Source organism: Periplaneta americana, chromosome 15 (assembly GCF_040183065.1).
Source record: "Periplaneta americana isolate PAMFEO1 chromosome 15, P.americana_PAMFEO1_priV1, whole genome shotgun sequence".
Classification (NCBI taxonomy): Eukaryota; Metazoa; Arthropoda; class Insecta; order Blattodea; family Blattidae; genus Periplaneta; species Periplaneta americana.
The window spans coordinates 135979074-135992159 of record NC_091131.1 but is presented as its reverse complement, the minus strand read 5'-3'; positions in this window follow the sequence as shown (position 1 = coordinate 135992159).

Sequence of the window (13086 nt, the reverse complement as noted above, 5' to 3'; positions counted from 1 at the left end):
CAATTCTACTCGCAAGATAATAGTTCCCCTAGTTCTACCACATTGTTGATTAATCCGTTTCGGTACCTAGTTGCTGTTCTCGCAAGTAATCAACATTGTGTATTTTAGGTGCGTTGAGTGCCAAAAAAGAAAGAGCGTTTTGATATCGTATTTTACGCTAATAACACACATACAATTGCTGCGTTTTGTAGTGCAGTGAACTATGTTTAAACATGAACTCATCGTCAGATGTACTGTTGCAGTACCGGTTCCGAAAAAGAAAAGTTGCAAAGTTAATTTTGTAGCGAATGATTAAAACATATTTGTGGTTAATAAAAGAAAATACGATTAGCCTGTAGTATTCACTGTACTGTGTGTCTCGTATTTTAGTGTTTCTCAGGGAGGCGAATATTACATTAAAAGCACGCGAATACTACTTTGCAGAAAACAACTATAAATGTCTTTGATAAAGTGATGATAAATATAATGTCTTAAGTCAGCTTCTGATATCCCGATTTCCCTCGCAGAAAACCTAGCAACTCTGCTGACAGCAGAAACACGTTATTAAAGGTATATCGGAAAGGAAGTATTGTTCCTGTAAACATAAACATTTAGCTTTCGAATATGCAATACAACACGTATTCAAATAGCGGTTTCGAAATTTCGCGCGTTTTCTAACAAACAAATGGCGGCTTTCTGCTGCTTCAATTTGGGAACATATTTCTCAGTTCTCTGCTACGGCGTGGTAGGGGCTCGATGCCGACTTATAGGCCATTGTTATTCCAGCGCGCGCTATTTCCGTATGCAATCGAACACAAATGTGTGTAATATGAGTGCGAAAAAATGCCGTGCTGTTGTGTCCCAAACTTTCACAGAGAACTGGAAAAGGTGTCCCTTTGTTTTCTCTGCCACAATGTGAAAGAAATAAAGAAAGAAGAAAGAAGTGGATTATAAATATAAAAAAGGGAGGACCCACTACCCCAGCGAGCATACATTTGCGAGGTTTGTTTATTGTCTAGAAAGAAAAAAATAACTGCAATATTACAATGTTTTCACATATTTTATGCCTGTTACAGTTAATTTATTCTCTACTTTAATTTAATTTTATTTTACTGCATGGTTTTTTCTTAAACGTAGGTCTATTTCTTTACAGAAACATTTTACCGAAAATCAATTTGAAAATAAACGACAAGATAACAAGAGACCGTTGCGATGGGATGCTGTTCCTGCTATATTTGAACGCAGACCACCTACTAAACGTAGAATATCGCCAGCGATCCGGAATATGTCAGTTGTTAAGATCAATATAATTTTATTATTTTTGTTCCTACTTTTAAATCAATCTAATAAAGCAAAAAGAAGCTTGGCAATTACAACGCTAACAGAAGCAATAATTTTACATAATAGGCTGTCGTATGTGACTGCTGCAATGGAAAAATGCTTAGTAATGATTCTTTTTTATTCAATATGATTTAATATTATTACAAATGATGGGGAATATCCATGTTTGCAGATACATAAATAATATCTGACAAGGAATCAGAAATTCAGGGTAATGTTGAGGGAAATCCTGAAGTATTAGAACTTTGAAGAAAATTAAAATTATCTCAGAAGAAAGTAAGAGCACTGACCTGTCAATTAGATTCTACAGACACACAGGCTATCTAAAAAAAAAATATTTAGGGAAGATCAGCTGCAGTTTTTGAAACAGGGTACTATTAGAGGTTCACACTGGCAAACGAAACAGCCAAAAAGCGATGCAGCTCTATTTAACATGTGGTTCTAATGGATGTATACAACTTCAGAATTATCCTCTGCCAAGCATTAGAACACTACAGAAAAGGATGGAGAATTATAAATTTAATTCCGGCTTCATCGATGAAATGTTCTCATTACTGAATATATAGACTGCATGAGTCCTGAACAAAAACACTGTATTCTCTTAATGAACGAGACGGTCATAGAACCAGGGACCAATTTTGACAATTCAACTGGAGAGGTAATAGGTAACTGTTGCTATAATGTGCAGTTTTTTTTATTATTATTATTATTATTATTATTATTATTATTATTAATTTACATGTATATTCATTCGTAAACGTACATTACAGGTAGGTCGACAATACCAGCATCAGGTTCCGTTGTGAAAGACGAACTTGCAACACACGCTCTGGTTTTTATGATTGCGGGCCTGACTGCGCGTTGGAAGCAAATAGTTGCTTATGAATTTACAGGAAGTTCGTACAGTACAACCGAAGCAGAAAGAAATACAAAAGAAATAATCCAGAAGTGTCATGACATTGAACTGCACGTAAGTGTTATTGTAAGCGACATGAGTTCGCAAAATCAAGCAATTTGGCATTTGAACCGGGTTGCATGTTTTAGATATAACTGGCCAAAACACTTCACGCACCATCCGTGTGATCCCCATGACAAGTTGTATTACATGTCTGACACGCCTCACGTGTTCAAGAACTGAATGTTGACTCTAATTAATGGTCACACATTCTTTCCGTCTGATGACATAAAAAGTATAATTTGCCTTCAAATGAAGTTTCAATTGAACTAGTGAAAACAGTTTTTCAAGTTCAGAAAAATGTCCAACTGAAACTTGCTCCGAGGTTAAAAGAAAATGCCAAGTTATACAACCTGGACATCATAAAAACATGAATGTTGGGCTGGCGATATCTTTGATAAATCGTGACTTTGCTGCTGGAATTAAATACTACACCACTCAAGGTAAAGTTTCTCCATGCCACTACACTGCCGCTTAGTTTTTTTACATGTTTGAGAAATAGTTACGAGTGATGAATTCGCGGTCACAGACTCTGGCTTTAAGTTATGATCAGCCTGATATCTATAACGAAACAACATCTTTCTTTAGAGAAATAATTGACATGAGGACTTAGTTGTCCCTTGGCAAAAATGGGAATTGGAAACTGTTTCAGACAGGAATTATTTTAAATACGCTGACTGCACTAGACATTCAGGACATACTATGAAGCCTATTGTCGTCAGGTTTAACAAAATAATTAGTCGAGATACATGGCTCCAGAAATTCAAGTTAGAAGCGAGGAAACACCCAGAAGGACAAGGAATTCCACTAAAAAAGAATCAACCCTTTGCTACCTGATGGGAGGCTGACTGCTGGTGAACATTTGTCAGTTGCTACCCGTGACCTACTAAATAGAACAAGAGAGGCAGCTAATCAGAAAGGGTACCGTTTTGTATGGACGAGAGATTGTAAGGTATTTATTCGTAAGGATGAAACGAGCCCAGCTTATAAGGTCAATTCTGTCCAAGACTTAATTACATTGTAATTGTATTACTGTCTGATTTTTGTTTCCTATTAATGTTAATATTTCTAAACAATGGATTGTCTAATAAATGAGCTAAATTATTATTCCGCTAATAATAACACTCGCACAGCAGTTTTGAAAGACTTTAACTCTTGCAACAGTTACATTGGTAACAATTTACACGATTTTAAATTATTTCACTTAAATATACGCAGCTTAAATAAACATTTCCTGGAATTCTGTGCCACTATGCAAAATTTTAATAATCCTTTCCACTTCATTATATTGACGGAGACTTGGTGAAATCATGACTCTGGTTATCATTTACCAGGTTATAAAAAGTTTGTCAAAACGAATAAATATAATAAATGCGATAGTTTAGTCATCTACTGCAAAAATAATATTGATGTCACAATAGTACATGTAGATATCCCACAATGTAATTCTATTCATCTTAATTTTATATGTAATAAAACTCCATTCTCCATTGTGGCGATATATAGATCCCCAAACAATTGTATAAATGAATTTTTAGACAATTTTGAACTATTTTTGTTTAATTCTAAAGACACAAGCAATCAAATCATTGTTGGAGACATTAACATACAAATTCTAGAAGACAAATTAGACAGTACTGGCAATAGGTACATGAATATCTTACACGAATATGGATTTGTCAAATTTTTACACACTATTACTCGGCCTGATTCAAAGTCTTGCCTTGATCACATATTTTTTTAAAACAAAGAGTAACTGGAAATTTGTACGTGCTGTTTTCTGTAGTGCTATTACCGACCACTATGCAGTTATTGCATTATTCGAAATTGGAATTAAAAACTCGAATACATCTCAGTATCCTCTCCATATAAAAAGAAACATAAATTACAATAAGCTAATTTCGCTTATAGAAAAAGAAAATTAGGATTCCGAGCTTAAATGTGAAAATGCCGAATTATGCTTTCAAGTATTCCAAAATTTAATATCTAATTATATGGACATAAGCACAGATGTATCTTACCTTAATGTATCTTGTAAATTAAGAAAAATAAAACCCTGGATCACCACAGGTATCATTAAGTCAATCCGTGTAAGAGACAAATTAGCCAGAAATATTAGAAAAGAACATGACAATATAAATCTAATAAATTATTACAAAAAATACAGAAAATGAAAATGAGTTAATGTTATATTTCATATATTCATATGATTCTACAATTGCTATAGCACTGTTTTGCTGCAAAGCGAGATACATCTTATGGATTTGTGTGATGAAAGAATAGTATTGGTTGCAAATTTTTGGTTCACTGCAAACGTCTTTCCTTCTTACTGAAAAATTATGTTTTAGTAATGAATCTGAGTTTGCAACTAAGCACCTCAATTCATCCTTTAATAAATTACTCCAAATTAATGTAAATATAGAGTGGAATGTGTACGAAGACAACACTGAACAACAAATTTTTACTTTTTGTTTCCCTCCGAAATAAAAACAGATGAATATTAATAATATGTGTGCCCTAAATCTGAATTTACAATCCAAATTGCCCCATCGCATACCATTTTCCGGGGAAAATGAATTTAACTTTTTGTGATAAAATGTCTTCTCCTTCTTTCCCCCTCCCCCCACTGTTATTAGTAAAATTACAACATAGGCTAGGTACTAGGGATTCAAAACGTCTCATAATACCTGAAAAATATGTACTGGATCCAAAAATGATGTTACGTAGTTTAAAACACAAAAACAATAAAAATATTTCTTGCGTATACTAAGAAAGTTCTCGGAATTTGAACTTTCATTTTAAAAAAAAAATTCTGGATGACTTCTGTTTATAACTAGACTGTCTATTACAAGGAACCAACAATAGTATGCAATCGTGCTGGATGATGACATCCTTTATATCGACATTCCATTAAAGATATTTATTGATGAAATCTTTTCCCATGCCCCTTTGTTTACCATTCCAACGCTTGGAGGAAAGAAATCCAAATGAGAATGAAAAAATTGTATTTTGAGAGACATCCTACACCCCAAAATAACTATTGAAGCTTTCCAGGCGAAATCAAAATTTTCTAAGGCTACCAGGCAGGTAATAAGTTAATGATCCACCGACGTTTCGAGGATGCTCACCTTCCCGTCTTCAGGATAAACTGATAATTAGGGGCTGCTTGAATTGAATTGAAAGAGAAGTGGGAGGAGAAACTTTAAAAAAAAAAAAGCGCAAAACGCGTCCTCGCAAAAGGTTAGGGGAAGAAAGAAACTGAATATTTGATCTTCAAGCCAGTTGGCCACTTATCTCACTCCGGGTTACGCTGCTTCACTGAAGGAGCTCTAGAAAGTGTTGAAGGGGAAAAGCCGGATTAAATGATCACAGGACAGGACGAGAAAGAAATGGCGGTAGGTGTAAGTGTGCACATCAAAAGGAACTTGTCATTTCGCAGTGCAGGTGGAGTCGAAAAGACTTATTCGTCTGTTGTTCGATGACTAAAGCATGTAAAGGCCGTCGGAAGAGACGCCGCGGATTCTAAATGTGCAAATTGAAAGATTCTCTGTCCTTTTGCAATGCGACTAGACGAATGACCTCGCCCTTGTAACGGGTATTTCATATATTCTGAACCAGGGAATTTATGTCTTTTTATAAGAAATTGCGGAACTATATGGGGAAAGGCATATAGGTCCGTGACCCATATCTCTTAAGGCTCGTCCCGACATTTGTCTTAACGCCTTAGAAAAACCACGGAAATACCTTACGCAAGATGAGTTGTCTCAATATAGGAGACTAGCCAATTGGCTTATATTTATGGGGCCGATTGAATTATGACTTGAGTCTTGTTGAGTCGTCTCAAACTAGAGACCAGCCAATTGTCTTTATGATGACTCAATTAGAATGAGATGGGAGAGAGGGTACAAATGTAAGATGATTATTGAATATAGAGTAATTACGAGAATCATGGGGATGTGAGTATACAGGTCCATGACCCATTTCTTTTAGGACTCAAACCGACATTTGTCTTAGCGCCTTAGGAAAACCACGGGAAAAAAATTAGACTTGGTGAGTTGTTTCGATTTCAGAGACTAGCCAGTTGGCTCTTAGGTAGAATGACTCTATGAATGGATGGGTATATACTAGCCAATTAGCTCTATGATGACTCCATCGATCGAAAAGTGGGGGTACTATTAGAGAGTGATTTTCTTTAGCTCCTATTTAGGACAAGGTCATTTCAAAGCGGTTGCACTATCCAAGGAGTGTCATAGAGTTGAGACGTACTACCGAAACCTGGATGTGACGCCAGCCTCCCAGTCCTCCTATTTCAAGAGTATAGCTAATGGGCCTCTCTGGTGTCTACGCCGTAGGATCGTACCTAGGATGATACCGGCCAATGCCAGATATGAGCTGGTTGGGACTGGCACGAGCTTCCGCATGAAGGTTTCTAACCAGTCGAGCAATGAACTCGTCTACGGTTGGGAAATCTTGTTCATCATGGGACTTCTTTCTCGAGGCGACTCGGAGGAAATGAGTAATGTTTCGAATCACCCGGTTCTGGATAACTTGGAGTTTACGGAGATGGGACACTACCGCAAACACCCATGCGGGTGCGGCATAGGTCATGACAGAACGAATAAGGACCTTATACATGGCACGTTCTACCCCCAGATTATCAGGAATTAAGGCCACCAAAATGGGATAGTGTCTAACTATCAGCCTGTTGGCCTTACGAAGAAGTGATTGAATGTGATTTCGGGAAGTGAGATGAGATTCCATGATGATCCCAAAGTATTTAATATGGTTCATCCACGACATTGCTTCTCCGATCTGGAGGTGATCTAAGATCGATTGCAATCTACGGTACGCTACCTGTATGTTTTGCTCATCGCCAAGAGGGCAGTGTCGTCTGCATATATATACAGATGACTACTTCTACAGTGTCTATAGCGAAACGGGAGGTCATTAACGAATATATTGAAAAGTATGACACCGATAATGGATCCCTGAGGGAATTTCACGAGAGGTGAGAACCTAATGCCTACACGGGCCTTGAATGTACGACCTCGGAGGTAATCTGAAATGAGGCGTCCATTCCATCTGGGACTCCCATGCCCAGTAAATTAACCAAACCTTGTAATCTGCAGCTACAACATGCTTCGTGGGTGTACCCCCAGATAATGTCCTCCGTCATGCGGAGTGCCTGGACTGTAGTGCAATGACCAGAGTAAAGCCGAACTGTTCGTTCCTGTTTTGGGGCAATACTACTTCAGTGTGGCGTTATGTATGTCCCGCTCTGCCAGTTTGGTGAGAGAACCGAGGAGATTAATATGCCTCTAGTAGCTTGGAATCGTCTTATCATTTTCGGGCTTTGGAAATATTACTCCGTGGGCCTCTTTCTAGGGAAGGGGTTAGTGACCGGAAGGCAAGATGTTATTAATTACCTCTGCTATGCGCTTCATATCTGACATTGGAATATGTTGCAATGTACTGTCTTCGCGCTACGAGTTGGCGCGGGGACTAGATAGGCGGGACGGGGGAACTTTACGCTACACTCTGACCTGAAAACTTCAGTCCACTTACTTGGCTACAAGGGAACGAAGTCAGACATAAAAGATTCCGCATCTTCGGTGTTGTCGCTATGACTATCATTATCACATTTTTCAAAATTTCTGGAGTATGATCTGTCCATGATAATCGTCTGTTTATTTTCCAGCCGTGTATATTAATTCGAATCTCTCAACAAAGCCATTAGCCCCACCGCCCCCATTCTGATGAACAACAATGAGTGTTCTGGACACATTTGTGGTAGTCCTGCCAGCACTTGGGAAACGTTAAATTGGTAGGCCTATCTATCCGCATTTCGTCCAGACACAAAATCGGTTTTTCCACTTTCCTAAGCTTTCTTATTTGCTGTAGATATCTTCACGTATTCTAATTTACAGTGTTTTCCTCAATTTTTTTTGCTGCACACTTCTTCCACCTGAAATCCTTTTTCTTCAGTATTCGTCTTAATGTTGTCTTTCATTTCAAGTCAATTTTTTCTTGTAAAAGGGTAGACGTTTGTTGCAGCTTGGTACTATTTTTTTACTTGTTATTTAACGACTCTGTAATAACTACTAGCTTCTTCAGTGTCGATTGAATTGATGATGGCGAGATGGTATTTGGCGAAATGAAACCAAGGATTCGCCATAGATTACCTGACATTCGCCTACCGCTTGGGAAAACCTCGGAAAAACCCAACCAGGTAGTCAGCGCAAACGGGAATCGAACTCACTCCCGAGCACAACTGCAGATCAGCAGGCAAACGCGCTACCTCCTGAGCTACGCCGGTGGCCCTCTTTCTTTTTCAAATAAAAATTCTCAATTATATCATTTTTGTCAATCTCCCGTCGAAGTCATCTACATTTGCGTTTCGGTAGTCTTGACGTTTACATTTATTTTTCTCCCTCAGGTGTCGACAACGCACTTTCTTCTGTGCAGTCTTTTATTTCATTCCTTATACGCTGTATTGTTCTTGTGGATAGATTAGAGTACTTTTCTACCTTTGCTGCAGGTTTCGTAAGAGGAATGCAAAGGCACTGTTGTTCTTTTTCTTCATCACAGAATTATTTTGCACTTCTAATAATATTCCTTTCTTCGCTATAGATTGTCAATCCTTGTTTCCTCTTTGTCGACATATTTACAATAAACAAAAAACTGCTATAAACCTAAATAACGGTATACAATAACATAAATTCTATTAACCGTATTATTATCAACACTATTAACACGAAAAGCAAAGGATAACTAAAGCAATACAAGATTTGTGGTATACTGAAAACAATTGTCTTGTTGAAACTAATAAAACACTGCAGTAAAAACCCCACTATTATTTTCACAAAGTAGCAAAGATTTATAGACATGTGCAGTAGATGTTTGTGAAACAGGAATATTGCAGTGAACAGCGCGGTGCGCATGCGCGACTGTTTCCCCTCCGCCCCGTCTAAGTACTTCAGCCGCCTTCTCCTGGCGTGACAAATCCTTGGATACTGTCGGCTCATGCAGCTTTATGAGGGCCGAGGCGACGAATGAAATGAGCGACCTCGTGAGTGTTCTTGGTCATATCCTATTCTCCTGCTCCCTGCTGAGGAGGTCTCGAACCAATTCCTCAACAACTCTGACATGGGACAAGTTTGAATTTTGTTCCACGAGTTGAAAAGTGGTCTCTAGCACGTCTGCCAGTGCGGTAGCCTTCTCCTCCGGATTAGAGGCAGTGTTATCTGGACCTACTATTAGTGGATGTATAGGTTGAGACGGATAGAACATCTTTCGAGATACACGCCAAACATCTCACACGTTTCTGCTGTCCATTACCTCAACCTTGGATTTCCCAGCATACACGCCCGTTTCGTGGACCACCTCACTGACCCGCCTCCGTAAGGGGTTCATCTCTACTCTATGCCTTCTAACTTAGTACGATTCCAGAATGTCCTGGCTCTATTTCGGGCGATCTTTAAGTTTCTAATATAGGCTGGGAGCTGCATCCTTCCCGGTTATGCAGACCGTGTGGGTATTGGGGCATCCATTGCCTTCTTGATGCACTCCGTGAGATCGATAACTGACCTAACTATCCCTGCCGGAGTGACATCGAGGTGGCGGTGGAAGCGTAGCGGCTAGTTGGTCTTGAAAGAACACCAAGTCTGCCGCCTTGTAGTTAAATTTATCAGCGGTGTGGGAGAGTTCGACCGGGTGCATTATCTCCATGATCACCGGTAGGTGGTCGGACGGAAGATTATCTAATATTGTCAGTCTCGCCCTGGTTGTGAGACCTTTCAGTAGAGCGATGTCCTAAATCTCGAGAAGTTATTTAGGAGTATCCGGAACTTCTGGAACGTATCTGTTACAAATGCTAGGTCTATATTATTAGTGTCTAGAAAAGCCCTAAAATCGTGCGTATAATATCTAAGGCTCCTGGCGTTCCATATATACATCCCGAAACTCCATCATTTTTTGTGGCCATTAAGGGAAACGAGGGAGTTTAGGAGATTAAATATCTCCGGTAGGGCAGACATAGGACTCTCCTTGAGGACTATCGTCCTCGCTAATCCTTGTAGGATTGAGGCGAGCGGGATGTTGGGGTTCGCTAAATGCAACGCCTCGGCAAAATTCTCAACTTGGTCGAGGGTAGCTCCTTTATCTATCACGACTTTCAAGGTGCTTGCAACAGCTTCCTGCTGCACTGGTGGGACTGGGACTGAGGTGGACTCTGCAGTGGTAGCCTGAGTGGCTTTTCTGCTGCGTTTGTTTGCTCTTTGGATGGCAGGAGTAAGCTTGCACATTGAAAGGAGCTTTGCCATTTCGCAGTGCAAGTGGAGTGGAGAAGACTCGGTCGTCTGATGTTCGATGACTAAGGCAGTCAAAGGTCGTCAGAAGAGGCGCGGCGAATTCTAAATCTGCAAAATAAAATGTTCCCTGTCCTTTCGCAATTCGACTGGATGAGTAACCTCGCCCATGTAACGGATATTTCATAGATTCTGAACCAGAGCATTTACGTAGTTTTGTTAGAATTTGGGGAACTTGTCCCATTTCTCTTAGGGCTCATCCCGACATTTGTCTTAACGACTTAGGAAAACAACGGAAATACCTTACGCAAGATGAGTTGTCTCAATAGAAGAGACTAGCCAATTGGCTTTTAGGTAGGGGGTCGATTGAATTATGACTTGAATGTTGTTGAGTCGTCTTTATAAACAATAGATTAGAATGAGATAGGCGAGAAGGCACAGATGTAAAACGATTATTGAATATGAAGTAATTACGTGGATCATGGGGATTGTAGTACAGGTCCATGGCCCATTTCTTTTAGGGCTCAAACCGACTTTTGCACTTTACAAAAACCATGGAAAAATCTTAGCCAGGATGAGTTGTCTCAATTTCAGAGACTAGCCAGTTGGTTCTTATGAAGAATGAATCCATGTTTCGATGGATATTTACTGGCCAATTGGCTGTATGATGATTCCATCGATTGACAAGTGAGTTTACAGTTAGAGAGTGATATTGTTTAGCGCAAAGTAGGACAAAGTCATTTCAAAGCGGTTGCGCTATCCAAGGAGTCTCATGGACTTGAGACGTCATTACCAAAACATGGGAGTGACGCCAGCCTCCCTGTCCACTGTCTCAAGAGTATTGCTAATGGGCCTGTTTGGTGTCTATTCCGTAATGTAGAATCTTACTGGCCGAGGCCACATATGAGCGGGTTGGGGCTGGCACGAGCTTCGGCATACAGGTTCCTAGCCAGTGAAGCAATGAAGTCGTCTATGGTTGGTAAATCTAGTTCATCAAGGAACTCCCTTCTCGAGGCTACTTGGGGGAGATGAGTAATTATTCGAGTCATCTAGTTCTGGATAACTTGGAGTATACGGAGATGGGACACTGCCGCAAACTCCCATACGGGTGCGGCATACGTTATGACTAGACATCGGATTTTTAGGCACTAAAACTGCAGTTTTAGGCGCCTAAAATAAGCTCAAAATTTGTAAAATTAGGCTCTATTTTAATGAAAATAGGCATTTTAGGCACATCAAGGTATCATACTTATTTCTTTCACTGAAATTTTTAGTTATACACTAAAATACGCACAAAAAAGTATGTTTAAACATTAAAAAAGAATACTATATTATATTTATAAACAGAACTGCACAAATTTAATATATTGAAACTAATGAAATAATGATTATTGATATCAACATTACTCATTTTAAGTTATTGAAATTCAGTTCCATGCTCAGTCTTTATTATAATTATCTGCACAGTACACCACCAGAATTTTTTCTAAATTCTCCACAGTTAACCTTTGCCTTTTGTCACTGAGAATCATTTTGAAAGCAGAAAAACTTCTTTCAACCGAAACTGATGTGAGAGGCGCAAATTTTAAATTAGGTACGATAGAAACATCAATACTTACTGGAACATTTACACTTTCCCCCGATATCACTCTTGATACTTTTTCCAACAATGAAAATCCTACATTCTTATTTAATACGTTGTCCCATTTATTTTTAACTTTTTTCCCAGTTTCGCCCAAAGCAGAATGTATGTTCACTTGAGCTTCCTTTACTATTGCTATTTGGCTACAAAGAGATTGTTTCTCACGTTCTAATTGTTCAATGCTTGCAGGTATGAAAGAAAAGTTTTTCACTCGTGAGTCATTCAGACAATCTTTCACTGCTTTCACACACGCTGCACTATCAGTTTCAGGGAATTTATCAATAACTGTGACCACTTCTTTAAAATACTTAGAATAATACACCACTGACTGAATCCAGGTTCCCCATCGTGTAACAACCGGCTGAGGTGGGAGTGGGATATCTGGAAAGTTCTCTCTGAATATTGAAATCCTGGATGGGGCTTTACAAAAACACTTTTTGTGTTAGAAATAAACGAATTGACAAGAGGAAATTCATTCCGCATTGTTTCAGAAACCCTGTGAAGGCCATGTGCTAGACAGGTTACATGCGTGAGGTTAGGATAAAATGTTTTAAGAAGTGGAGCTGCAGCAACCATGTATGAGGCAGCATCAGTACAAAACAACAGAACTTTAGAATCGTCTATATTACCTGAGTATAAAGACTGTAGGCCTTTATTTACAAAATAAGCAATGGCTTGGCTATTCACTTTCGAAAGTTCTTTGACACATACGAGGTGTGGAATCGAAGGTCCATCAGGACTAAGTTTTCCTACTACCATATTTGCTATATACCTATTCATAGGATCTGAGGTTTCATCCACAGAGACCCATATGTAAGAATCACCTATATCCTGCCGAATGGAAGCTAAAGTTTCATTGTATA